The sequence below is a fragment of the Lonchura striata genome, chromosome 1 (genome assembly GCF_050655825.1).
Source record: "Lonchura striata isolate lonStrDom1 chromosome 1, ASM5065582v1, whole genome shotgun sequence".
In the NCBI taxonomy this organism is placed as follows: Eukaryota; Metazoa; Chordata; class Aves; order Passeriformes; family Estrildidae; genus Lonchura; species Lonchura striata.
In genome coordinates, this window is record NC_140703.1 from 117476591 (window position 1) to 117504424 (window position 27834).

The window sequence follows — 27834 nt, forward strand, 5'->3', positions numbered from 1 at the left end:
TCTGTGGGACTGCCTGGGGCAGGAGAGGCGCTGGGCAGGGCAGGGGCTGCCTCTGCTGCCACCTCTGTGCCCACGGGGCTGGCTGAGCTGGGCCCCTCAGGGGGAGAAGGCTGGGTGTCCCCCTCCTTCACTGGGCCCACAGACTTCTCCTCAGAGCTGGAGCTCACATCATCGTTCTTCTGGGACAGAGCTTGGATAAGAGACGATGTCTCCTGGCAGAGCTCTTCCTCACTGTCGGATTCCCAGAGACTTGCCCAAACCAAGGCCTCCACGCTGTCTTCCTCTGCCAGCACTGCCCCTCTCCGCTCTGCCACTGCCCACTCTGGCTCCTCGCAGGATCCAGGGCTCCCAGAGAGGAAGACAAGGGGCCAGGGGGACTGTGTGGGGAAGGCAGCGGGCTCTCTTCCTCACTGTCAGAATCCCAGTCACTGCCCCAAGTCACGGTCTCCAGGCTGTATTGCTGTGCCAGCACTGGCCCTGCCAGCACCAACACTGCCCACTCCGGCTCCTCCACGGGGGTCAGGGCTCCCAGCGGGGCAGATGAGGGGCTGGGTAGACTGTGTGGGGCAGACACTGGGCTCTCTTCCTCAGTGTCAGATGCCCAGACACAGTATGAAGCCAAGGACTCCAGGCTGTATTGCTTTGCCAGCACTGGCCCTTGAAGTGCCAACACTGACCACTCCGGCTCCTCCCCAGGGTCCAGGGCTCCCAGCTGGGCAGACGAGGGGCTGGGGGGGCTGTGCGGGGCAGGCACCGGGCTCTCTGCCCTCTCTGCCGGGCCTCTTGCTGCCCCTGCTGGATCCTCCCTTTCCCCCAGCTGCCTCTGTTCCTGCTGCCTCCATCCCTGGATGTGCAGCAGTGCCCAGCTCAGGATCCTAGCACTGATGCTCCAGGCCAAGTCCAGCAGAGCCTGGCTGCAGCCCGGGGCGCTGGGAGGGGCAGGGACCGAGCTCTGTGTCCCTGCTGATGGCAGCTCCTCCCTGGGGGCAGGAGGCTCCGCTGCCTTTTCTGCCTGAGGGACAACAGGCTCAGGGGGCTCCTCCTCCTCCTCAGCAGCTCCAGCCGGGGCAGCAGCTGCCGGCTCGGCCTCCGTGGGACTCTGCAGGGAAGGAGAGGCGCTGGGCAGGGAAGGGGCTGCCTCTGCTGCCACCTCTGTGCCCACGGGGCTGACAGAGCTGGGCCCCTTTGGGGGAGAGGGCTGGGTGTCCCCCTCCTTCACAGGGCCCACAGGCTCTTCCCCAGCGCTGGAGCTCGCATTGTTGTCCTTCTGGGACAGTGCTTGGACAAGACAGAATGTCCCCTGGGGCAGCTCTGGCTTTACTTCTCCTTCCTCTTCTTCACTGTCAGAATCCCAGTCACAGTCCGAAGCCAAAGCCTCCAGGCTGTGTTGCTGTGCCAGCACTGGCCCTGCCAGCGCCAACACTGCCCATTCCTCCTGCTGTTCCCTGGGGGCCTGGGCTCCCAGCCGGGCAGGTCGGGGCTGGGGGGGCTGTGCGAGGCAGGCACCGACCCTCGGCTGCACGGCTCCTGAGCCGGGCACTCAGCCAAGGCCTCCCGAGGGACGGGCACTGCGAGCCCCTCTGACACAAAAAGTTTACATTTCTGGTCTTTGTCCTGTTCTCGGGGCAGCTCCAGGAGGCTCACATTGTCCCACTCATCATCCTCTGGGTACAAGGGCTTGGCCAAGATGACGTGCTCGGGCCAGTTCTCCTGCACGAGCCCTGTGTCACTGCCGTTTTCCCAGCTGGAGAGTCCTGAGCGTCTGCCTCCATTCCCTCTCAACATGTCTTGGTCAATGCAGGCTTCCCTTTGGGAAAGGTCTTGGCCAATGTATTCTTCCCCATTGGAATGTTCTGCACAGCTGATTTCTTCTCCTCTTATCTTCCTGTGCTCAGTGTATTCTTCCCAGTCTGAGAGGTCTGAGCAGCTGGTGACTTCCATCAAGGACAGTTCTTCCCCAGAGAAGTATTCTTCCCAGCCACAGCATTTATGGTCACTTGTGACTCCTCCCTGGGACGGATCTTCCTCTGTGCTCTCTTCCCAGTCAGAAAGCTCTTCCTGGGATGGCTCCTGCTCAGGGCAATCTTGCCCCTGGGAAACTTCTTGGGAGTTGTTCATTTCTCCATGGGACACCTCTGCCTGTTCCTTATTTTCCCACTGAGAAAGCTCTGGCTCGATGTCATCTTCCCGGTCTTTGTCCTCCCAGTCAAGGTCCCCTCCTCGCTCTCTTGCGCTGCCCACACAGATGCTGATGCTGCCCCCTCCTCCTGCTGCTTCCTGGGGGCCTGGGCTCCCAGCCGGGCAGGCCGGGGGCTGGGGGGGCTGTGCGAGGCAGGCACCGGCCCTCGGCTGCACGGCTCCTGTGCCGGGCACTCAGCCCCGGCCTCCCAAGGGACGGGTGTTGTAACACGGGCAGCTTCTCTGGCCGCAATACTCCGAGCGGTGCCGTGCTAGGCGGCGAGAGGGAAGAGAACGGGCGGCCGCTCCCCCTCTGAAACTCTGCAGTCCCAGTTGTTGGCGCGGGGACAGACGGAGGCAACACGGGACTTGGGGGTGAACAGGATGGTTTTATTCAGCGAGCCACAAGACCCTCCCAGAAGGGCGAACAAAGGTTTTATACCGGAACTCAAGAGAAGGGGTATAGGAACAGCGACCAATGAGGGTAGGGCTGGGGAGGAGTCTAAGGAGGGACTAACACATCACAAACCTATCAGGGGAAATGGGAGTAGAGTAACACAAAGTAACCAATAGGGTGTTGAGCCTCACCAGACAGACAGGGAATTCTCTGGAAACAAGGGAGGGGATTAGGAGGAATGACAGGGAATGTTCTGGGGAAAGGGGCAGGGAAAGGGAGGATTGACAACTTGGAGAGGAGGAGGTTAGGGAACAGCTTGGGAAGATTGGCAACTGGGGAAGGGAGGGGATTAGGGAGGGGGGTTGAACAGACACAGGACGAATATCAAATCAAAGAAAACCACACCACAACAGACGGGTGCTGGGAGCCCTTCTGCCATAAAAACTTTCCATTTCTGGTCTTTGTTGTTTTCTGGGGGAAGCTTCAGGAGGCTCACATCGTCCCACTCGTTGTCCTCTGGGTACAAGGGCTTGGCCAAGATGACATGCTTGGGCCAGTTCTCCTGCACGAGCCCCGTGTCACTGTCTTGGTTCAACAAGACAGGAATCTGCGAAGGAGGGCTAAAGCCTCCTGTGCAATGGAGAAAGTAAACCCCCTCCCTCTGAATTACTAGGAGTTTTAAATCAAAAGGCTCTCAGGCAAAGATATGGGAATGGGAGTAACAATTCTTTACTAGGAGAAAACTAGACAACAATTTAAAAAGGCAAATGCAATCGGTACAAACAAAACCAGTAAAAAAAGTCCAGAACCTGAGGATTCGGGGTGCCAGTAAGCAGTCCTTCTGGGACGATTGCTCCCCTTGCAGTGGTTGATGAACTGCAGCTGCAGTGGTGATCTTTTGAAGGGTATAGTTTTCCTCTGAAGATCTGGTGGCAGTGGGGCCGGTCTTCCTCTGCGCCGGGGTTGCCTCCGAGCTCCACCGCCACCGCCTCCCCGGCTGTTTCGCTGCGAGATCCTGCGAAGCAGAGTGAGAGAGCGAGCCACTTCTCTCGGAGTCCCGCCCAGAGAGCTGCCTCGTCTCTCCAAAGAGCTACCCCTTTAAACAATAATAGAGTGCTTGGCTTCCCCCTCTGGGTGGGATCCCTCACGGTGTTACATTTACCAGCCCGGCAGTGAGTCAGTCAATAGTGTATAAACAAACCATTGCCTCTACGGGGCAAACCATTGTCTTTGGGAGAGATAACAAAACCTGCCCAACAGGTTTGCCTTCAACAGATGGCAAATAGAATACAAGCTTATCTTACAACCCAGGACAGTCACTGTCATCTTCCCAGCTGGAGAGTCCAGAGGGTCTGCTGCCATTCCATCTGGACACGTTTTGGCCAACTTATTCTTCCCAGTCAGACAGTTCTGCACAGCTGAAGACATCTCCTCCAGACAGCATTTGCTCCATTTATTCGTCCCAGTCTGAGGGGTCTTGGGAGCTGCTGACTTCTCCCCAGGAAAGGTATTGTTCTAAACATTCTTCCCGGTCAGAAAGTTGGTTGCTGCTCCTGAATTCCTCTCTGTCCTGGTTCAGGGCAAATTTGGGAAAGACCCCCCCCCAGAAAGGGTTCTTTTAGGAAAGCAGATTCAATTGGCCCCTTCCCCCCCTAACTAGTTCAGGAAAGATACTTTTTTGGAAAAAAGTGGGAAAAACCTGTTTATTAAGCAAGAAAACTTAAACAATATTAAACAGTAACATTTCTTGCTATTCTTAGAGGGACAAACTCCGACTAATCCTCCCAGGCTGCAGCTGGGCTCACTCAGTCTCTGATCAGTCCCTCCAGTGCTGGAAATGCCACGGCCCAGGCCGGGCCCACTGGGCCACAGGTGCTGCTGCTGCTGCTCTGCTGGTGTTCAGTCCAGAGCAGGTCCAGAGAAAGGGAAAAAACCACAGTTCAGGGAACTATTTTGCCTCAGCTAGCTAAAACTCACTAGAAAAAAAGTAAAGGAGAGTTCTGTCTCGCTGTCGGTCCATCCGCAGACAGCACTGTCCAGGAGCAGGAATGTGGAGGAGGGAATGCAGTTCTTGAAAATAAACCCTGTGCTTCTTTCCCCCTCTTTTCACTCTTGGAACAAGTCTTAAAGGTGTAGAACTTATTATTCAACATAAACAGGGCAGATAACTGGGGATAAAGGCATCATACAGTCCACCTAGGACATTCCACCCCTTATCTCTGTATCGTCAGTTTACTACTAAAATTACTATATATATTCAAACCCTATAAAGACATATATTTTATATTCAATATACAGCTATACACAGACAATGGCAGTAATATTCAGCAAACAGTGATATTTACACATGGCTTTTACATAACAATCAGATCTCCCTGAGGCACACATCGTGTTTTTTTATCTTTCTGCATTATCTACCATGTACAACCTGGTTCTTGAGCAAAGACAATCTTATGAATGGGTTTGTCTGTACTTGAGGCAGAATTGATCTACACCGTCTTCTCTAACAAATCTCTGACATGGGCTACTGGAACTTTGTCTCCATCTACTAGATATAAAAGCTGAGATTGGGCAGGGCCCAATCAACTGGTAGAGCCTTGGGTGTTAACTAACCAGGTGGCTTTTGCTAGATTCTGCTCCCAAATCTAGAAAGATCTCCTACTCAATGCTTTTCAGGTGGTTTTTAACAGTCTATTGTACTTCTTTACTTTTCCTGCAGCTGGTGCTTGGTAGGGAATGTGGTACACCCTCTCAATACAATATTCCCTAGCTAAGGTGTTGATAAGGCTGTTCTTGAAATGAGTCCCATTGTCTGATTCAATCCTCTCAGAGGTACCATGTTTCTAAAGGATTTGTTTCTCAAGGCCCAGAATGGTGTTACGGGCCGTAGCATGAGGCACGGGATAGGTTTTCAACCATCCTGTGGTGGCTTTTCATATTGTGAGCACGTAGCGCTTGCCGTGGCGTGTCTGGGGCAGTGTGATGTGGTCAATCTGCCAGGCCTCCCCATAGCTGTACTTGGACCACCGCCCACCATACCAGAGGGGCTTCACCTGCTTGGCCAGTTTGATGGCAGCACATGTCTTACAGTTATGGATTACTTGAGAAATACTGTCCATGGTTAAATCCACCCCTCTATCTCGTGCCCACTTATAGGTGGCATGTCTGCCTTGATGACCTGAGGCATCATGGGCCTATTGTGCTAAGAACAATTCCCCCTTTTGTTGCCAATTTAAGTCTGTCTTTGACACTTGTATCTTTGCAGCCTGATCTACTTGCTGTTTGTTTTGGTGCTTCTTATTGGCTCTGCTCTTGGGCACATGGGTATTTACATGGCGAACATTCACAGGTAGCATCTCTACCCTTGTAGCAATGTCTTTTTACTCATCAGCAGCCTAAATTGGTTTCCTTCTACATTGCTAATGAGCTTTTTTCCACCTCTCCAGCCACCCCCACAGAGCATTGGCTACTAATCATGAATCAGTGTAGAGGTAGAGCTTTGGCCACTTCTCCCTTTCAGCAATGTTCAGGGTCAGTTGAACCATTTTGAGTTTAGCATGTTGATTTGATCTACTTTTTTCTTCGGTAGCTTCTGCAACCCGTCGTGTGGGACTCTATACAGCTGCTTTCTGCTTCCGTTTTATTTTTATAATGCGGCAAGAACTATTAGTGAAAAGTGCGTGATGTGTTTTTTCTGCGGGCAGTTGGTTATATGGTGGCGCTTCTTCAGCATGTGTTACTTCTTTTTTATCAGCGAGACTAAAGTTTTTACTTTCAGGCCAGTTTGTAATTATCTCCAAAATCCCAGGGCAATTCAGTTTTCCAGTCCGGGTGTGCTGCCTAATAAGGGCAATCTTACTTGCTCCATTTGGCACTGGTGGCATGGTGGGTAGAGGGAATCTTTGCTTTGAACATTTAACCAGCACTGGTAGTTGGGGTGCCAGGAGGGGTCGTGCTTCTGTACCGATCACTTTTGAGGCAGCTTGGACTCTTCCATAGGCTGCTAAAATTTATTTTTCCGTTGGAGTATAGTTGGCTTTGGACTCTCTATAGCTCCGACTCTAAAATCTCAGTGGTTGGACTCGAGTCACATTAGGCACCTTCTGCTAAAGGCTTCAGGACAAACCATGGCTCCCGGCTGCAGAGTAGAGCACGTTCTTCACATCTGGTCTTGTCCTGACTGGGCTAAGGGCTACAGCATGGGTGATTTCTTGCTTGATCTGGGCAAAGGCTTGCTGCTGTTCAGGGCCCCAGTGGAAAGTGTTCTTCTTGTGGGTGACCAGGTAGAGAGGGCTCACAATCTGGCTATACTCGGGAATGTGCATTCTCCAGAAACCTATGGCACTTAGGAAAGCTTGTGTTTCCTTCTTGCTGCTCGGTGGAGACATCGTTGTGACCTTGTTGATGACATCTGTAGGAATCTGATGCTGTCTATCTTGCCACTTCACTCCTAGGAACTGGATTTTTTGAGCAGGTTCTTTGTTCTTCTTGATGGCAAAAGCAGCTTTCAGGAGAATCTGGATGATTTTCTTTCCTTTCTTGAACACTTCTGCTGCTGTCTTCCCCTACACAATGATATCATTAATATACTGTAGATGTTCTGGAGCCTCACACTTTTCCAGTGCAGCCTGGAATAGTCCATGGCAGATGTTGGGGCTGTGTTCCTATCCCTGGGGCAGTTGGTTCCAGGTGTACTGCATGCTCCTCCAGGTGAAAGCAAACTGAGGCCTGCATTCTGCTGCCAGAGGAATGGAGAAAAATGCATTGGCAATATTATTAGTGTCATACCACTTTTCTGCCTTGGACTCCAGCTCGTGCTGGAGTTCCAGCATGTCTGGCACAGCAGCGCTTAGAGGTGGAGTTACTTTATTTAATGCACGGTAGTCCACTGTCAATCTCCATTCTCCTTCAGATTTATGCACAGGCCAGATGGGGCTGTTGAAAGGTGAGTGGGTTTTGCTGACCACCCCTTGGCTCTCTAATTCATGGATTATTTCGTGGATGGGGATCACGGCATCTCGATTCGTTCAGTACTGCTGGCGGTGCACTGTTGAGGTGGCAATTGGTACTTGTTGCTCTTCTACTTTCAAGAGTCCTACTGCAGATGGGTTTTCCAATAGTCCAGGCAAGCTGTTCAATAGCTTGATGCCCTCTGTTTCTATAGCTGCTATCCCAAATGTCCACCTGAGTCCCTTTGGGGCTTGGAAATACCCACTTTGGAGGAAGTCTATGCCTAAAATATATGGGGCCTTTGGGCCAGTTACAATAGACTGGTTTTTTTACTTATTTCCAGTCAGGCTGATTTCAGCTTCTACTGAAGTAAAGTTCTGTGATCCCCCTGTCACACTAGCAATAGAAACAGGTTCTGCCCCCACATATTTTGATGGGATCCATGTGCACTGCGCACCAGTGTCGACCAAAGCTTTTTATTTTTGTGGTTCTGATGTGCCAGGCCAACGAATCTACACAGTCCAGAAAATACGGTTTTCCCTAGCTTCTATCTGGCTAGAGGCAGGCCCCTCTAAGCCTGGTTATCCTTCTTTCCTGGGGCATATGTCTTGCAGGTTCCTTTAAGTGGATCAAAAGTATCGTCATCATCATCATATATGGCAGTTTGATTATGGGTTACTGGAGCTGCTTCACTTTTGGTGAAATTTCCTCTTGGAGTCTTGCCTCCCTTCAATTCACACACCCATTGTGCCAGAGCAGCAGTAGGTTTCCCATCCTATCTCCTCATATTTTCTTCACAATTGAGCAGGAAGAAGCACAGCTCAGCTCGTGAGGTGTACCTTCTTTCCCCATCTGGGGAATGTCTGCATTGGGTACCAGGACCTCTGATCTTTCCCTCTGAGATTTGGAGAATGTCCTCCCTGAGTTTCCTATGATTTTTCTCTATCTTGTCTTCTAGTTTCTGCAGACGTGTTTCCACTGCTGCAATTCTAGCATGTGTTGGGCCAAGTACACCATCTCCATATGCTCAGAGCTTCTTTGCCATATCGAGCACAGTCTCCTCACCTCATCTTGCTTCATTATTGCTACAGCAGAAGCGTATTCACGTGGCCCAAGTCTTACAAGTTTTCACTACATCACAGATGTACACGGTACCAAGTCTGGATTTACAGTATCTACATCATCCGAGAAGACAATCTCTGCCACTGCCATTTCCGTTAAGCGTTGAATTCATTGTCCTATAGTCTTCCACTGGTTTACTGCATATAAAGATCATCTGCACACAGGTATCTTTGTGCTACACTTTTCAGAACCCGTGCCCAGAGGTTGTGAGGGTTAATCCCCCTCATCATTCCTTGGTCAATGACAGGATCATGTGACAGGGATCCTAAATGTCTCGCTTCAGTGCCATCCAGAATTGTAGCCTCCCCTGCAGCATCCCAAAGACGGACCAACCAACTAATTACAAACTCATCAGGTCGTCGAATGTAATCTTTTCAAGGTCCTTCAGGGAACAGGACTCAGTAGTGGCTTCTGATCCTGCCTCAGTTGCTCTAACTCTGGCTTTTGTGTCAGTAATTACCTTTGAGGGTCTTTTTCTTGGATTATCATCGTTAGTCCCTGGCCGGTCAGTTTTGCTTTTCTTCTTTCCCCCAGCGACTGCCAGTGGTTTAGGTTCACTGTCTGGTTTAGCTACAGCCTGAGTAACTGGGGTGTTGTCTGCAGCCTGAGTGACTGGGATAGCTGCTGGTTTATCTCCCTGCCCCCTGCCTCTGTCTGCTGGCCTACAGTATCTAGCAGTGTGCGATAAGCATAGGCCAGGGCCCAGCTTATTGCAATGAGCTTTTCCTCCTTAGAGTCATTATGGCACTTCTCTTTCAGGTATTTCCCCACCTCAGCTGGATTCTGAGTTTGTTCACTTGGAAAATCCCACTCTACAGGGTCAGAAAATTCCTTCAGGGTCTGGCCCATATTTTTCCATTCTCGACACCACTCAGAATTTTCCACACCTGGGTGAAGGGTTTCATCAGCTCCTCTGGACATCTCAGCCTTCACTCTAGGGAAACTGCAGGCTGTATAAAGGAAGTTTACCAGGAAGTTTAGCAGAATAAATACTAGAAAGATGGTCTCTTTAACATTCAGGGGAAACTGAACATTCTCAAAAAGTGACATAACAGATTTCACAGAGGAGAAGGAAAGGAGAGGCTGTAAAACCTCATCCCCTGCTCTTTTTCTAACAAACCAAGCACAATTACTAATAAACCCCTAGAACATACTGCTGGAACTAGGATGCAGGGTAGGCTGAAAAAACTATAAACTATACATCTCTTGAATCTACTCCAGTATCTTTACAAGTGCCTTATAAATCATTATCATTATCACCAAGCCCAGCTCAATACCTATATTAATCTGTGCTCTTCTACTGTAAAAGCTACGTGGAAGGGACAAGAATCGTAGTGACCAGAAGAGTGCTAAAACCTCAAAAAAGCCTAGAGACCAGGACTACATGAAGGCTTCCACCCCAAGAGATATGATGAATGTAAGCAACATGGCTACTGTCTGTTTTAACCCACTACAGAACAAGCACAATTAACATGTAATCAGCAGAGGAATAAAGGTTTTTTCTACTTTCTCAAAGCCTGGTAGTTGGGCATCAATAAATGTATTTGTCCTGGTTCAGGGCAAATTTGGGGAAAGAGCCCCCAGAAAGGGTTCTTTTAGGAAAGCAGATGTTCTGGTTTGAAAGTAAAACCAGTGAGAGACTCCAAGTCAGAAATACAATTTATTGGGAAAAGGGGAAAGGGACAAAAATACATGCAATAATACAAAGGGAAGGGCTACTGACAAAGTCAGAATACAACCTGGCCAGTGTGCTGGTAGCAGTCCGAATTGGAGTAGCTGCAGTCCTCTTGGGATGGCAGATGTAGTTGCTGTGTCTTCTCAGAGAACCTGTGAAAAGGCTCTCCTCTGTCTAGAAATCTCCACTTTTATCCAGGTGGGAATGCCTAGCTCCTCCCCTTGGGCAGAGCATCTCACAATGGGTTATTATGAGTCACAAGTTGTGTCCTTAATCACCTCCTCCTCCTGGACGGTGTTATCTCTGAGTCATGTGGCCAGGCATTGATGGGGCCATTAACAGCAGATAAGGAAAACTGCCCCAAGGCAACTCCTACTCAGATGGTAATCGGAAAACGTTTTTTTTTTAATCTTGGACAGCAGATTCAATTAGCCCCTCTCCCCCAAAACTAGTTTGGGAAAGATACTTTTTTGGAGAAAAGTGGGAAAAACCTGTTTATTAAGCAAGAAAACTTAAACAATATTAAACAGTAACATTTCTTGCTATTCTTAGAGAGGGACAAACTCCGACTAATCCTCCCGGGCTGCTGCTGGGCTCACTCAGTCTCTGATCAGTCCCTCCGGTGCTGGAAATGCCACGGCCCAGGCCGGGCCCACTGGGCCACAGGTGCTGCTGCTGCTGCTCTGCTGGTGTTCATCCAGAGCAGGTCCAGAGAAAGGGAAAAAACCACAGTCCAGGGAACTTCTTTGCCTCAGCTAGCTAAAACTATCTAGAAAAACAGTAGAGTTCTGTCTCGCTGTCTGTCCATCCACAGGCAGCACTGTCCAGGAGCAGGAATGTGGAGGAGGGAGTGCAGTTCTTAAAAAAAACTCCTCACTTCTTCCCCCCGTCTTCACTCCTGGAACGTCTAAAATGCGTAGAACTTATTATCCAACATAAACAGGGCAGACGATTGGGGATAAAGGCATCATACAGTCAACCTAGGACATATTCCCTTTTAGTTTTGGAAAGCAGAGAACAGGAGGAGAGGGCCTAGGAAAGGAACAATCCTTCTGTAGCCCCTGCCAGGAGGGGACAGCCGGGGGGTCGGGCTCTGCTCCAGGAACAGGGACAGGAGGAGAGGGAACGGCCTCAGGCTGGGCCAGGGCAGGCTCAGCTGGGACAGCAGCAGCAATTTCCCCATGGAAAGGGTGCTCAGGCCCTGGCAGGGGCTGCCCAGGGAGCTTTGCAGTGCCCATCCCTGCAGGTGTCCCCTGGAGGTGGCACTGAGTGCTCTGGGCTGGGGACAAGGTGGGCATGGGGCCCAGCTGGGACTCAATGACCTTGGAAATCTTTTCGAGCCCCAGGGATCCTGGGGTTTGGGAGAGTTCTCCCAGCAGAGAGAAAAGGCAGTCCCGGAGAAAGGCCCTGCCCTGGAGCAGCAGAGGAGCAGCCCCGAGGCTGGAGGAGCCAGGAGCGGGCTCCAGGCACGGCTGCTCAGCCCTGAGCCCTGTGGGGCTGCCCAGCAGCAGCAGCAGCAGCAGAGCCCCAGAGCTGCGCTGCTGCTGCGCTGCTGCTGCGCTGCTGCTGCGCTGCTTTGGGCTCTGCGGCTGCCCAGCCCCGTGCAGCTGCTGCCGCAGGGATGTGCCAGGAGCAGCACAGAGCTGCTGCTGCTGCCTCAGCTGGGGCTGCAGCGGGGGAACCCCTCCCGCCCGGCCCGGGGCTGCTGGAGGCAGGCAGGGCTGCAGGAACAGCCCCGGCCCGGCTCCCCGGCCACGGGCAGCGGCAGAGCGGGGCTCTGCTGCCTTGGCTCTGCTGGCTGCACAGCCCTGCTGCAAAGGGCTGCCCGGCACAGCTCTCTGCCAGCCGGGCTCAGCCTGCGCCTCCCGTTTGCCTGCAGAGAGCAGCGACAGCCCTGCCCCGCCGGCCCGGCCGGGAACTCTCCCGCTGCCGCCGGGGCTGAGCCCGCGCTGCTCGCGGGGCGCTCCGGGGCTCGGGCTGGGACAATCCATCGGCACCTCGGGGAGACAGGACATGGGATCCGGGCACTCTGCTCTGGTGCCCTACAGACTTTATTAGAAACACACAGGTTCTTCAATCACGGGAACAGCGTGGGGACATTAGAATGCATTGTGATTACAACACATGGTACATTCATGTTTTTATTTCATAACTGTGAAAGAAATATACAATATATAATAAAAATAAATTATTTGCTAGTTTTACTTATTCCTTCAATTTTCTTTTCATTTCTCTATTCTTAGTCTTCTTATGGGTCTTCTTCTGACTCTTTCTTACTATTCTTCTTCTTCCTCTGCATCTATGTGTTTTTATATTCTTATTCCTATTCTTATTCTTTTTCTTATTCTTCTACAAATTTTAAAATTCCTATTCCTATTCCTATTCTTCTTCTACATAATTTGAAATTCTTATTCCTATTCCTATTATTCTTCTTCTTCTACATATTTTGAAATTCTTATTCCTATTCCTAGTACTCTTCTTCTTCTAAGTATTTCTAAATTCTTATTATTATACTTCATCTATCTATGCTTAAATAAATGTTCTCTGTCTTGTCTTTTTAGTCTTCATCTTTGTCTTCTTCCTCTTTGCTGTCTTCATCTTCTTCATCCTATTTCTCTTCACCTTCTTCACTGTCTTCATATTATTCATCTGCTATGTCATCTTTGTCCTCTTTTTCTGTGTCTCTGTCTTCAACTTTGTCTTTTCTTTGCCAATGACTTGGAGCGGTTTGTGCTGAGTCTGTTCCAGGAGCCTCTGCTTTGTGCCCCAGAAATGGTTGCTGCACCTTCCAGCCCGGGGCCGGGTGTGTGCGGGGCAGGGATGGGGGAGCTTTGGGCTCTTTGGGTGGGCATTTTCCAAGCCCCACTGCCCAGGCCTTCGTGGCTCTGCCTGGTTGGGTTTTGCTTGGCTTGCTTGGCCCATCCAAAGGCTTTTCTCTTCCCTGGCTTGGAGGATCTGCAGCAGCAATCTCTGAGCCCCTCGAGCCGAACCGAACAGCTGCTGCCCTTACACAGAGGAGCGGGATTGTCAGAAGCGGTGATCTCCATCTTCTTCCTGTTCTTCACCTTCCTACTCTTCATCTTCTTCACCTTTTCCCGGGTCTCTTTCAGTCCTCAGAGCGTGGCCTGATGCAGGGACAGCGGAACAGCCCCCGCAGCGCCCGCAGCGCCCGCCTGAAGCGGGAGGGACGTTTCCTGGGGGCAGCCGGCTGCCCGCGGAGGGCCTGGGCTCCCAGCCGGGCAGGCCGGGGGCTGGGGGGGCTGTGCGGGGCAGGCGCCGGCCCTCGGCTGCACGGCTCCTGTGCCGGGCACTCAGCCCAGGCCTCCCGAGGGACGGGCACTGCGAGACCCTCTGACACACAAACTGTCGATTTTTCGACTTTGCCATCTTCTGGGGGCAGCTCCAGGAGGCTCACATCGTCCCACTCATCGTCCTCTGGGTACAAGGGCTTGGCCACGATGACGTGCTCGGGCCAGTTCTCCTGCACGAGCCCCGTGTCGCTGTCATCTTCCCAGCTGGAGACTCCTGAGGGTCTGCTGCCATTCCCGCTGGATGGATAGTCTTCCCAGTCCGAAACATCTGCACTACTGAAGGCTTCTGGGTGCAGCATTCGCTCCATGTATAAGTCCCAGTCTGAGGATTCTTCAGAGCTGCTGAGTTCATCCTCGGAATGGTCTTGCTCTAAATATCCTTTCTGGACAGAGAGTTGCTGGCTGCTCATGACTTCCTCAGCTTCTCCGTGGGGAAGATCTTCCTCAGCAGCTTCTGGTTTGGCCTCTGTGGGACTGCCTGGGGCACGAGAAGCACTGGGCAGGGCAGGGGCTGCCTCTGCTGCCACCTCTGTGCCCATGGGGCTGGCAGAGCTGGGCCCCTCAGGGGGAGAAGGCTGGGTGTCCCCCTCCGTCACTGGGCCCACAGGCTTCTCCCCAGCGCTGGAGCTCACATCGTCCTCCTTCTGGGACAGCGCTTGGACAAGAGAGAATGTCTCCTGGCAGAGCTCTTCCTCACTGTCGGATTCCCAGAGACTTGCCCAAACCAAGGCCTCCACGCTGTCTTCCTCTGCCAGCTCTGCCCCTGTCCACTCTGCCACTGCCCAGCCCGGCTCCTCCTCCTCCTCAGCAGCTCCAGCCGGGGCAGCAGCTGCCGGCTCGGCCTCCGTGGGACTCTGCAGGGAAGGAGAGGCGCTGGTCAGGGCAGGCTCTGCCTCTGCTGCCACCTCTGTGCCCACGGGGCCGGCAGAGCTGGGCCCCTTTGGGGGACAAGGCTGAGGCTCCTCGTCCCTCCCTGGGCACAAGGGTCTGTCCCAGATCTCAGAGCTGATGTTGTGTCCCCATTGGGACAGCTCCTGCCTGCTCACATCTTCCTCCCTTTGGGACAGCTTTCGCTCACTCACATCGTCCCACCGGGGCAGCTCTTGGGCTGCAGCGTCTGGTCCTTGGCACAGCTCCCTGCCACTGCTGACTCTCACTTGGGACAATTCCAGCTCTCTCCTGTCTTCCCATTGGGACATGTGGGAGTGCACACCTTGTCCCCATGCTGAGAGGTCTTGGTACCTCTCACCTTCCCTCTGTGACATCTCCTTGTCATCATCCCCGTGGGAATCCTCTGGGACAATCAGATCTCTCTTCAAGGAGAGCCCTTGTGGCATCTCTCGTGTTCTCCCCATCCCATCTCCTGCCGCCCACTCACATCTATTTCCCACTGGGAAACGTCTTGGGTTGTCACACGTTCTTCCCTCTCCCACCCCTCTTGGTACATCTCACTGTCCTCCTCCCACTGGGACAGCTCCTGAGCTCTGATGGTTTCTTCCCCTTCATAGAGCTCTTGGTGTGTCCCCCCTCTGGACTGGGAAACTTCCCAAACTCCCACACGTACCTGGCCTTGGTACAGCTCTTGGCTGCTCCTGGCTCCATGCTGGGACACTTCTTGGTCTCCTGGAAGTTCTCTCTGGCGGTTCTCTTCCACATCTTCCCTCCGGGGAAGTTCACGGTCCATTTTTGCAAAGGTCCTCTCCTCCTCCTCAGTCTGTGACAGTGGCAGGACTGAGCTGCCCACTGCCCCTGACCACGGCTCGCTGGTGGCTTCCAGCCAGCTGGGCAAGGTGCAGTGGGACCGGGAGGTGGAGTTGGCTTTCTCCTCTCTGCTGTCTCTGTCTGTCGCTGTCGGCCGCTGTCGCTGTCGGCGTCTGGCGCAGACAGAGCCAGGGAGCTGCGTCCTCCTCAGAGAGCGGCTCTCCTGGGACTGGGCACCCCAGGGCTCTGTGCCCCTTGGAGACCCTCAGCCCGGGCGGGGCTCCCTGATGTCACAAGGGTCTCTGGCCACCATCACGTCCCACATCACAAAGGGCCGTGACACCATGTGCCGCGTCACAAAGGGCCACCCCCAGCACCCCAACGGCACTGGAGCAGACAGGAACCTGTTGCTGTTTATGTTTATTTCATTAAGTTATTGTTAAGTGGTACATTCTGTTGACTGCCCATGTTTCCACCAAGTTGTTGTTTTTCCCTAAGTGGTACACTCCCTTTAAAGGTGTCCCTCAATTATTCCCCTCCCTTTGTCCCAGTCCCTTCCCTGCCTGTCCAGGCAACCCTGACCCTTTTTCCTGAATGTTCCCTGCCACTGAGCCCCATGGCCAACCCCTGATTGAAACTCCCACTTGGAAATCCCCTAATCCAGGATGCCCCATTGGCCCCTGTGCCTTTCCCTCTGCTCCCCCTATCCTGATGGTCCCACAGTGTTGATGTAATCCCCTCACTCCTGCCCTGAAGATTCCCTGTTGCTTCGCTGTTTGTGCCCGCCGTCTGACTTGGATCTGAGCAAAACCCCTTGCAAACGAGGGTGAGGGGCTCTTTTTTATCCTGCTCCCTGCACCTCGAATAAACTTTCCCCGTGGAAGCTGAAGGCAAAGAGGCTCCTCCTTCCTCCCTGGCCTGGTCCCTGCCGTGGCTGTAACAGCGTGCAGGGCAGAGCTTGCAGCTCTGCAGGTCCAGCTGTGGGCAAAGCCCAGTCCCCGGCTGTTGGCCGGTCCCGCCGTGGCTGCCGGAGCGCACAGAGCCAGCCCGGGTTCCGGGGGCTCGGGCAGGCGTGAAATAAGAGATTTTCCAGAGATCACTAGAGCTACAAAAATGAACATATCAAAAATGAATGTATCAAAAATGAATGTATCAAAATGAATGTATCTTGTTTGTAGAATCATGTGTTGAATTTTAAGAAACCTCTGCCATGGCGCAAAAGACATAGGAAAAAAAAAAAAAAAAGAAATTCTTTAAAGCTTCTTGCAAAAAGACAAATACCAGAGAAGACCAGGAATGCAAAGAACTCAGATAAGGAGACCCCTCTGTCAAGGATGATGGACTTATCCAGATAACAGAGCAGAAGACCAAAAGCGCATGCGCAGAGAAGAGTTCAAAAGTTCAATACAGAAGAAGACTATGGTTTCAGCCTCAGAAGATCACCAGCGACCCCTGTAAAGACCACCACAAAAAACGCATGCCCAGAAGGGCGTGGACCTATTTAGCATGAGAGGCGAAGACAGGCGGGGCCAGGGGTTGAATATGCATAGAAAAGTTGTGTACTGTATTGCATATGGAACACCTTTGTGAATAAAATTGTGGGACAAACTCCAGCTCGGGGCACAAGATTTTGGAGAGCTATCTCACTTGTGCCGGGCGCTGTCATACATACCCACTTCATAACTACATCGAGTTGTGGAGTCTATTTATTTATTCTGCGTATCGCTTCATTTGGCGACCACGAAGGGACTTCTCTGCTCATCTGTGGGTCCAGTTGAGGGCAGACACCCTCAGGCGCCGCGGGGCACTTCCCCGGAGGGACTCTGTGCCTCGGCTGTACACTACAGAGAGCAGACTACGGCCCGTTGATAAGCGGACCAAAAGCGGTATGTATTATTTTCTTTTGTTAAGGGAAGGCACTGATAAGTCGCATTAAGATGTTTTTGCGCGCAGGTTTGCCAAAGGGGCTTGCAAGCAGATCGGCGGAGGAGAGGTTCTCCCCCAACGTTGATTGTGCAGCTCGGGGAAGGAAAGAGGTTGCACCCCCCCCAAAAACTGATTGCGCAGCTGGAGGGGTGGGAAAGGTTTCCCCGTGGTCGATAGAGCGGCTTGCGGAAAGGGAGAAATCCCAGTTTCAGTGTGGTGTGTTTGTTACGTCCGGACGTGCATGCTTGCATACGTGTGGGTGTCTGTGTGAGTTTAAGAGTGTGAGACGTGGCGGTGCTAAGATACCTGAACGCAGCACGGCGTTGCGATCTTGAAAGCGCGGGGGTGAGGCAGCTCTCAGTCAGCACTATCTGATAGAACAGATGGGCACATCTGCTTGAGAAGCAGCGTGCATACAGGGCAAGGGCTGCCTCTAGTCAACGAGAGCACAGCTCAGAGCTAACAAAAGTGCTCTAAGCCCAATTTGGCCAATAGCGCAGTGGGCGTGCACAAGCCGCGATTTCTAAGATCGCTTTAAACACGGCTAGCTACTAGCGCAGCTAGTACAAGTTAGGACTTGCAATCACCACTTACAAGCGTCACTGGTTCCTAAGAGTTTGTTATGCGGTGAGACTGCCGTTCAGGATTGAGAGCATCTGCTGCTGAGTTCTAACAAAAAAAAAAAAAAAAAAAAAAAAAAAAAAAAGTTCTTTTTTCCCAATAGTCTGGATTAAACTCGTAGGAATTTATAATTTGTGCGGGAAGGGGCAAACAACAAGTTACATACGTGATTAAAATAAGTTAAAGAGACATAATGGGAGCAAAACAAAGTACAGAAGTATCCAAGGCCAGTCCATTAGGATGCATCTTAGCTCACTGGAAAGAAATAGCAGGCAAAGGGGGTGTGGAAAATAAAAAGAGTTTAATCAAATATTGCTCCCATTGGTGGCCACTCTATCGCCTAGAGGAGGGGGCCAGATGGCCTCCTACAGGTACATTAGAATATAATACCTTGTTACAGCTAATGCTATTTTTATGAAGGGAAGGGAAATGGGAGGAAGTTTCTTATTGTGATATGTTTTTCTCCCTCCGAAATAACCCTGATTGGCAAAGGGACTGTGGCATCAAAGCCCCCTCTGATCCCCTCGTTCTAGCTCTTGAAAAAGAAAACAGAGGCAAAATGGGGAAACTTAAACGGTGCTGCTCAGCCTGTAGTATAGGCCAGAGGTGCACCAGGATAGATAAAGTTTATCGCACAGCACTAGAAGAACAAGAACAAGATCCAAGCAATCTATTTAGTCCTCACTTAGGAAGGCAAGAAGGAAGGGGTGAGAACTTAGGAGAGGCATCAGCACCACCTGCACCACCTGCAACACCTACACTACACACACCACCTGCATCACCTGCATCACCTGCGTCACCTGCATCACCTGCACCACCTATACCACCTACACCACCTGTTCCACCTACCCCTTCTCTTCCTTCAGAAAGAGCACACGCTCCAACCCCCATAAGCAGCCCAGTTGCATCTCGAACCAGAGGACAAATATTGCAAGCTCCTTTACGAGAAACTGTAACATCAGAAGGAGAAAAGGTACTAGTTAAGGTACCATTCTCCACCCTTGATTTGGAAGCATGGGAAAGGGTCACGGGAGATTAGCAAAATGACCCAGTCAACACTGCTAAACGTTTACGATACATTATGAAGCAACACAACCCAGACTGGGGTGACATTCAGTTGTTATTAGATGCATTCACTGAAACAGAAAAGCAGTTAGTTCTAAAAATAGCAGGAGATCTGGTAGCAGATCACTTTAGTCAACAACAAGTAGATCTAAGAGAACATTTTCCAAACCAACCAGAAGAGAGACAAAAGCTAAAGAAATATCAAGACTGGGTGGTATTGGGAGTGGAAAGAGCAATGCCTAAAACCATAAATTGGTCAGCTCTATATGCTATTAAACAGGGACCCTCGAAATCCCCCACAGAGTTCCTAGACCGTTTGAGAAATGCAATGCGGTGCTATACACCACTAGACCCTGCATCTGAGGTGGGGATACAACAACTAGTTAATCTATTTTTGGGGCAGTCCACAGGGGATATTAGGCGCAAACTCCAAAAGATTCGAGAAGAAAACGCCCGGAATTTAGAAACTCTACTGGGAGAAGCTTGGAGGGTCTTTAGCAACAGGGAAGAAGGATATAAGCGAGGGATGAAAAATTTAGTAGCAATAGTACAGGAGGAGCAGAGGGGAAAATATGGAAGCAGGCAGGGGCCATCCAGGCAAGGCTCCCCCGGTTGGGCAGAAATCAATGTGCAAACTGTTGGAAACAGGGCCATTGGAAGAGGGACTGTCCAGAATGGAAACAAAATGGACAAGGGAATCAAAGGGGAGAAGTAGGGGCCCATGTGCAAGAAAAATAGGGAGGACCGGAGGAGACTACCCCAGCAGGCCCTCTGGTTATAAATCTGAAGCTGGGGGAAATGGAGAAGGAAGTAAAATTCCTAATTGACACTGGGGCAACATACTCAGTTCTAAATACAGCTCTGATGCCCATAGGAGATAATTATGCTATAGTTACGGGTGCGACTGGCCAAACTGAAAAGGCATTTTTCTTCAAGCCACTCAAATACAAACTGGGAAAGCAGTGGGGAATCCACAAATTCCTATATATGCCCAACTCCCCTGAGTCACTTTTGGGCAGAGATTTGCTAGCACAATTACAAGCAATCATTACATTTAAAAATGGGGACATGACCCTGGAGGTAAACGATCAAAAATATGTAGAAATATTAAGTTTAATATTAACTACTAATGAAGTCACGAGAGAAACTGAAATTGATAAAGAGGTAATGGATCAGGTATTCCCTGGGGTGTGGGCCTCTGATGTACCAGGGAGAGCAAAAAATGCTTCCCCTATACCAATCCGGCTTAAAGAAGGAAAGCAACCGGTCAGAGTTAAACAGTATCCCTTGAGGAGGGAAGATAGGGAAGGGATTAGCCCAGTAATTGAGAACTTTTTGCGTCTAGGATTATTAAAAGAATGTCAGTCTGATTTTAATACCCCTATCCTACCAGTTAGCAAACCTGATGGGTCATACCGGTTAGTACAAGATCTGCGAGGTGTGAACAAGGTAACTGAAGATCTGTATCCTGTGGTGGCCAATCCCTACACGTTATTAACTTGCTTAACACCCGAATTAACTTGGTTTACCATTTTAGATTTAAAAGATGCCTTCTTTTGCCTTCCTATCCATGAAGCCAGTCAGAAAATTTTTGCATTTGAATGGGAAAGCCCCAAAAGTGGGCAAAAGACCCAACTTACATGGATGAGACTCCCACAAGGATACAAAAACTCACCCACTGTGTTTGGAGAGCAACTTGCAAAGGAATTAGAGACCTGGAAAGCCCCTCCTGAAGAAGGGAAGCTGCTGCAATACGTAGATGACATCCTGATAGCCACACGAACGAAGGAAGCATGCGTGGCCTGGATGGTAAGCCTCTTGAACTTTCTGGGGCTCCAAGGGTACTGGGTATCAAAGAAAAAGGCCCAAGTAGTCAAACAGAAAGTAATTTATCTGGGTTACAAAGTCAGTGCTGGACAACGTAGCCTGGGCCAAAGCCAGAAGGAAGCAATATGTCAAACCCCAAAACCTCAAACTGTAAAGGAATTACGAACTTTCCTGGGGATGACGGGGTGGTGCAGATTATGGATCTATAATTATGGACTATTTGTGAAGCCTTATATGAATTAATTGCAACCGAAAGCAGGGACATCCAATGGACAAAGGAAGCTACGCAGGCTTTCAACCAACTGAAAGAAGCCCTCATGTCAGCTCCAGCTCTGGGATTGCCAGATGTGAGTAAGCCTTTCCTTTTGTTCTCCCATGAGAAGCAAGGAATTGCCTTGGGAATATTAGCACAGGACCTCGGCCCATACCAGAGAGCAGTTGCTTATTTCTCTAAGCAATTAGACACAGCCGCCAAAGGGTGGCCTGGGTGCCTCAGGGCTGTGGCAGCGGTCATAATGAACATCCAAGAAGCATGTAAATTCACCCTGGGCCAGAAAATTACTGTGCTAGTGTCCCACACGGTGTCTGCAGTACTGGAGGTGAAAGGCGGACACTGGCTTTCCCCACAATGATTCCTGAAATACCAAGCTATTATGGTAGAGCAAGATGATGTAGAGATAGTGGTGACTAACATTGTCAATCCGGCCTCCTTCCTCAGTGGAAACCAAGGAGAACCAGTGGAACACGACTGCCTAGAGACCATCGAGGCCACCTATTCCAGCCGCCCTGACCTGAAGGACACCCCTCTTGAAAATGCAGAATTCTGGTTTACTGATGGAAGCAGTTACGTCGTCAGTGGAAAACGGCACGTCGGGTACGCAGTAACTACCTGCAAAAAGGTAATAGAATCTGGACCCCTGCCAACGAATACCTCTGCACAAAAGGCCGAGGTAGTCGCTCTAACTCGGGCCTTAGAATTGGCAAAAGGGAAAGAGATAAATATATATACGGACTCAAAGTATGCATTTGGAGTAGTGCACGCTCATGGAGCCATCTGGAAAGAGAGAGGACTGCTGAACTCTCAAGGGAAAAAACATTAAACATTCATCTGAAATACTGCAACTTCTAGAAGCAGTTCAGTTGCCAGAGAAAGTAGCGATTATGCACATTAAAGCACATCAGAGGATAAACTCAGAATTAGAAGAAGGAAACGAGCTGGTGGATAGGAAAGCAAAAGAAGCAGCAAAAATTGAAATAATAAATGAGGCAGCCCTGATTCCAGATGGGCAAATTTCCCTTGAAGGTAAGCCAAAATACAATAAATTGGACACAAAATTGATTCAAGAGCAAAAAGGGGATTACAACCCAGAGGGATGGGCCACCATAGAAGGAAAGTTAGTCATACCCTCCTGTTTATTATGGTCCCTAGTAAGGGAAGTGCAGCAGAAAACACACTGGGGAATTGATGCTCTGTATAAATATCTGAATGAAAGAATCATAGCCAGACATTTACGAGCCACTATCACTCAAGTGACTCCACAATGTGACCTTTGCCTCCAGACAAACCCCAAGAATATTCCCAAACCAAAACTTGGCCAGATGGGGAAGAGCCAGGGGCCGAGGCAACAGTGGCAAATTGATTTCATGGAATTGCCAAGAAAAGGGGGGTATACGTTTCTACTGGTCTTAACAGATACCTTTTCAGGATGGCCAGAAGCATTCCCCACCAGGACTTCTAAAGCTCGGGAGGTAACTAAGGTATTGGTACAAGAAATCATACCACGATTCGGGGTCCCGGCCACAATCTCCTCAGATAGAGGATCACATTTTATTGCAAAATTAGTACAACAGGTGAGCCAATACTTGGGCATAGACTGGGAACTTCACACCCCATATAACCCACAATCCAGTGGTCAAGTAGAGAAAATGAATCATTTGATCAAACAGCAAATTGTACGATTGGGACAGGAGACTAATTTGCCGTGGCCTCAATCCCTCCCATTAGCACTACTGCGGATTTGAACCAAACCCAGGACCAAAGAAAAACTGAGTCCCTTTGAATTACTTTATGGGAGACCATATGGGGTGCAGAAGGGAACGTCTGCCCAGGACATATCACTGACCTCCTATATGATCGCTCTAAATAAACAACTTAGAGCAATTGAGAAATATGTGGCCGGAACTCGGGGTGCGGGGCTGGATGCACCGGTACATGATGTACAACCTGGAGACTATGTATATGTTAAGTCTCTTACAGAGAAAGCCCTGGAACCACAGTGGGAGGGACCATACCAAGTACTCCTTACTACCTTCACTGCAATCAAGATTAAAGAACAAAACACGTGGATTCACCACAGCCGGGTTAAGAAAGCTCCGGAAGACACTTGGAAGATAATACCGGGTGATGGTGAACTGAAACTAAAATTTACTTGGACAAAATGAATGTATGATGGTGGGTGGGGACTCTTGCTGAAATGTTGTTTACGATCATAGCTGTATTCCAACAATTAGAAGGTAAACCTAGTCAGAACAACGCTAAATGGCTTTGGTCCCAAGCCTTTACTCAATACATGGGATCCATGGGGAAGTCTTCCGATTTAAAAGGTTTAAATCTAACAACTCTGGTCATGCACAGTAATCAAATATATACACAACAAGAGTGGCAAAAACAGAAGTTGTGGTCACTTCAAGGGACCATAGGAGAGGTAATTGAATTAGGGTGTCGGATGATTAATGGGACTACCCACAATAAAGTAACCCAAATCAGTGTGAATAAGCGCCAGAAGATATGCAATCATCCAAGTAAATTATACTGTTGGTACAAATTCAAATTAAGACAAACTGTTGATGTGGTTTGCCTCTGGGCCCGTGACACTATTGGACTGTCTTTCAAATTTACAATAAATGCTATAGCCAAACCTACTACAACCCGCTCCAGCACTCAAGCGCAAACCCAAAATATACCATTCAATCTTGAACCCAGAGTTTATGAAATCGGGCCATATGTTATAAGGAATATGGGTCAACAGAAACTGTTATTTAACCCAGAATGGTCCCTTAAACGTGTTGAACTGTTAATGCAAGCTAATATCTCGACAGTTTAGCCAGCCTGCTCCCCTTTTCTAAGGTCATCCTTTCAAGGATGGACAAAGTGGCTACAAAAACAAGTACACCTCCAAGATAGAATGTGAAGGGATTTAACTGGGATATTAGGGACCGGGTTGGGAGTTTTGAATGGGATTGACTCCGAAATATTAATGAATAAATTAGCTATAGCAACTAGCGATGTGACAAAACTAAAACAGCCTTTACAGTCATCTCTATTAGCACTAGGAAATAGTCAGTGGCAAGTCTCAAAAGTGCTGCCAAAATGGAGAGACTTTGAAGATCAAGACCATAGCTTACTGGTAGATGCATTAGAAGGAGCTCAAGAGAACATATCTTTAGCCCTTAGCTGTATACAAGCGCAATTATGGATACAGTCAACAGCTGCTTTAATCATAAGGGAAGGGAGTGAAGGGGTGTTTCCAGCTGAAATACGAAAAGTTGTCTGGGACAGTGCTACAGACTTTGAGAGAGACCTCCAGTCTTGGTGGACCATGGTAAATTTTACATATGATCCCACCACTAACACTGCTACTGCCTTTGTGCTCACTATTCTTAATGCCACGGTTCACACTATTCACCCCATTGTTGCTCTAGGGTTGAGTCATGAAAAGTCAGTACTATACCCCTCAGAACACAGGGCATGGGCCTGGAAAAACCAAGGGAAATGGCAAACCATTAACCTAGAGCCTTGCATTGCTCGAGAACAGCGGGGATTCATCTGTGAGAGTAATCTGATTAGTGCTCAAGACGTATGCCTTGACACTGATCAGGGCATTTGCCACTTTGAAATTCACCCAGACACCAACCAACAAACTATACTAGTATATATAGGGGATGGCTGTGTGTGTTTGAGAACTGTGTGTAACGTTATAGAAATTGATAAAAACAAAGTCCCCTTATCTAGTAAAAATCATTCCAATTTCTGTATTTGCAACTTCATCAAGATTACTGGGTGTGACTTTATATACTCAGCACCAGTCGTATCCCACCAGTTAATAAAATCAAACTACACAACCTACAATGAATTACCACCCACACCTATTGGAATGAATTTAACCCTGGTAAAACAATTAATGAAACATCAAGATCTAATCAAAATCATAGAAGAGATTCACAAGAATGGGCAGAGAACTCTGGTTACAGTCCATCATGATGTAACTGAAATAAACAGAGTCCTGCAAAGAATAAAACAAGATGCAAGTCATAACTGGTGGGATGCACTATTTGGATGGTCACCGACTGCAACGGGGATCATGAACACTCTGTGTCATCCCATTATTGTTTTATTAATATTAGTTACTATAAGTCTAATAATGTCTATGTTAACACTCTTGTGGAATTGGAATATGTCGCAACGTGTGGCCATTCTAACTTCACTCTCTAGAACTCATGGAATCCTGCTAAAAGAAAACTGTCATAACAGTAAAATCTAGTAAAAGAATTTACTATGTTTTAAGAAAAGGGGGGACTGAAATAAGAGATCTTCCAGAGATCACTTGAGCTAACAAAATGAATGTATCAAAAATGAATGTATCAAAATGAATGTATCTTGTTTGTAGAATCATGTGTTGAATTTTAAGAAACCTCTGCCATGGCGCAAAAGACATAGGAAAAAGAAAATTTATTTAAAGCTTCTTGCAAAAAGACAAATACCAGAGAAGACCAGGAATGCAAAGAACTCAGATAAGGAGACCCCTCTGTCAAGGATGATGGACTTATCCAGATAACAGAGCAGAAGACCAAAGGCGCATGCGCAGAGAAGAGTTCAAAAGTTCAGTGCAGAAGAAGACTATGGTTTCAGCCTCAAAAGGCCATCAGAGACCCCCGTAAAGACCACCAGAGAAAACCACGCGTGCCCAGAAGGGCGTGGACCTATTTAGCATGAGAGGCGAAGACAGGCGGGGCCAGGGGTTGAATATGCATAGAAAAGTTGTGTACTGTATTGCATATGGAACACCTTTGTGAATAAAATTGTGGGACAAACTCCAGCTCGGGGCACAAGATTTTGGAGAGCTATCTCATTTGTGCTGGGTGCTGGCATACATACCCACTTCATAACTACATTGAGTTGTGGAGTCTATTTATTTATTCTGCATATCACTTCAGAATCCTCAGGGCAGGAGTGAGGGGATTACATCAACACTGTGGGACCATCAGGATCAGGGAAGCAGAGGGAAAAGCACAGGGGCCAATGGGGCATCCTGGATTAGGAGATTTCCAAGTGGGAGTTTCAATCAGGGGTTGGCCATGGGGCTGAGTGGCAGGGAACATTCAGGAAAAAGGGTCAGGGTTGCCTGGACAGGCAGGGAAGGGACTGGGACAAAGGGAGGGGAATAAATGAGGGACACCTTTAAAGGGAGTGCACAACTTAGGGAAAAACAACAACTTGGTGGAAACATGGGCAGTCAACAGAATGTACCACTTAACAATAATTTAATGAAATAAACATAAACCGAGACAGGTTCGGGTGCTGGGGGTGGGCCTTTGTGACACGGCACATGGTGTCACGGCCCTTTGTGATGTGGGACGTGATGGTGGCCAGAGACCCTTGTGACATCAGGGAGCCCCGCCCGGGCTGAGGGTCTCCAAGGGGCGCAGAGCCCTGGGGTGCCCAGTCCCAGGAGAGCCGCTCTCTGAGGAGGACGCAGCTCCCTGGCTCTGTCTGCGCCAGACGCCGACAGCGACAGCGGCCGACAGCGACAGACAGAGACAGCAGAGAGGAGAAAGACAACTCCACCTCCCGGTCCCACAGCACCTTGCCCAGCTGGCTGGAAGCCGCCAGCGAGCCGTGGTCAGGGGCAGTGGGCAGCTCAGTCCTGCCTCTGTCACAGACTGAGGAGGAGGAGGAGAGGACCTTTGCAAAAATGGACCGTGAGCTTTCCCAGAGGGAAGATGTGGAAGAGAACCACCAGAGAGAAGTTCCAGGAGACCAAGAAGTGTCCCAGCATGGAGCCAGGAGCAGCCAAGAGCTGTACCAAGGCCAGGTACGTGTGGGAGTTTGGGAAGTTTCCCAGTACAGAGGGGGGACACACCAAGAGCTCTATGAAGGGGAAGAAACCATCAGAGCTCAGGAGCTGTCCCAGTGGGAGGAGGACAGTGAGATGTACCAAGAGGGGTGGGAGAGGGAAGAACGTGTGACAACCCAAGAGATTTCCCAGTGGGAAATAGATGTGAGTGGGCAGCAGGAGATGGGATGGGGAGAAGACGAGAGGTGCCACGAGCTGTCCCTGCAGAGAGATCTGAGTGTCCCAGAGGATTCCCAAGGGGATGATGCCCAATTGCATTCCCGGAGGGAAGGTGAGAGGTACCAAGACCTCTCAGCATGGGGACAAGGTGTGCTCTCCCACATGTCCCAATGGGAAGACAGGAGAGATCTGGAATTGTCCCAAGTGAGAGTCAGCAATGGCAGGGAGCTGTGCCAAGGACCAGATGCTGCAGCCCAAGAGCTGCCCCGGTGGGATGATGTGAGTGAGTGAAAGCTGTCCCAAAGGGAGGAAGATGTGAGCAGGCAGGAGCTGTCCCAATGGGGACACAACATCAGCTCTGAGATCTGGGACAGACCCTTGTGCCCAGGGACGGACGAGGAGCCTCAGCCTTGTCCCCCAGAGGGGCCCAGCTCTGCCAGCCCCGTGGGCACAGAGGTGGCAGCAGAGGCAGAGCCTGCCCTGACCAGCGCCTCTCCTTCCCTGCAGAGTCCCACGGAGGCCGAGCCGGCAGCTGCTGCCCCGGCTGGAGCTGCTGAGGAGGAGGAGGAGCCGGGCTGGGCAGTGGCAGAGTGGACAGGGGCAGAGCTGGCAGAGGAAGACAGCGTGGAGGCCTTGGTTTGGGCAAGTCTCTGGGAATCTGACAGTGAGGAAGAGCTCTGCCAGGAGACATTCTCTCTTGTCCAAGCGCTGTCCCAGAAGGAGGACAATGTGAGCTCCAGCTCTGAGGAGAAGTCTGTGGGCCCAGTG

At 50.0% G+C, this 27834-nt stretch overlaps 2 pseudogenes; one reads left to right on the plus strand and one right to left on the minus strand.

Annotated features, from left to right (window-relative positions):
* Positions 1-1506: 1506 nt before the first annotated feature.
* On the minus strand, positions 1507-11838 carry LOC146768853 (uncharacterized; annotated as a pseudogene).
* A 5850-nt stretch (positions 11839-17688) lies between these two features.
* On the plus strand, positions 17689-26490 carry LOC146768854 (uncharacterized; annotated as a pseudogene).
* Positions 26491-27834: the final 1344 nt, after the last annotated feature.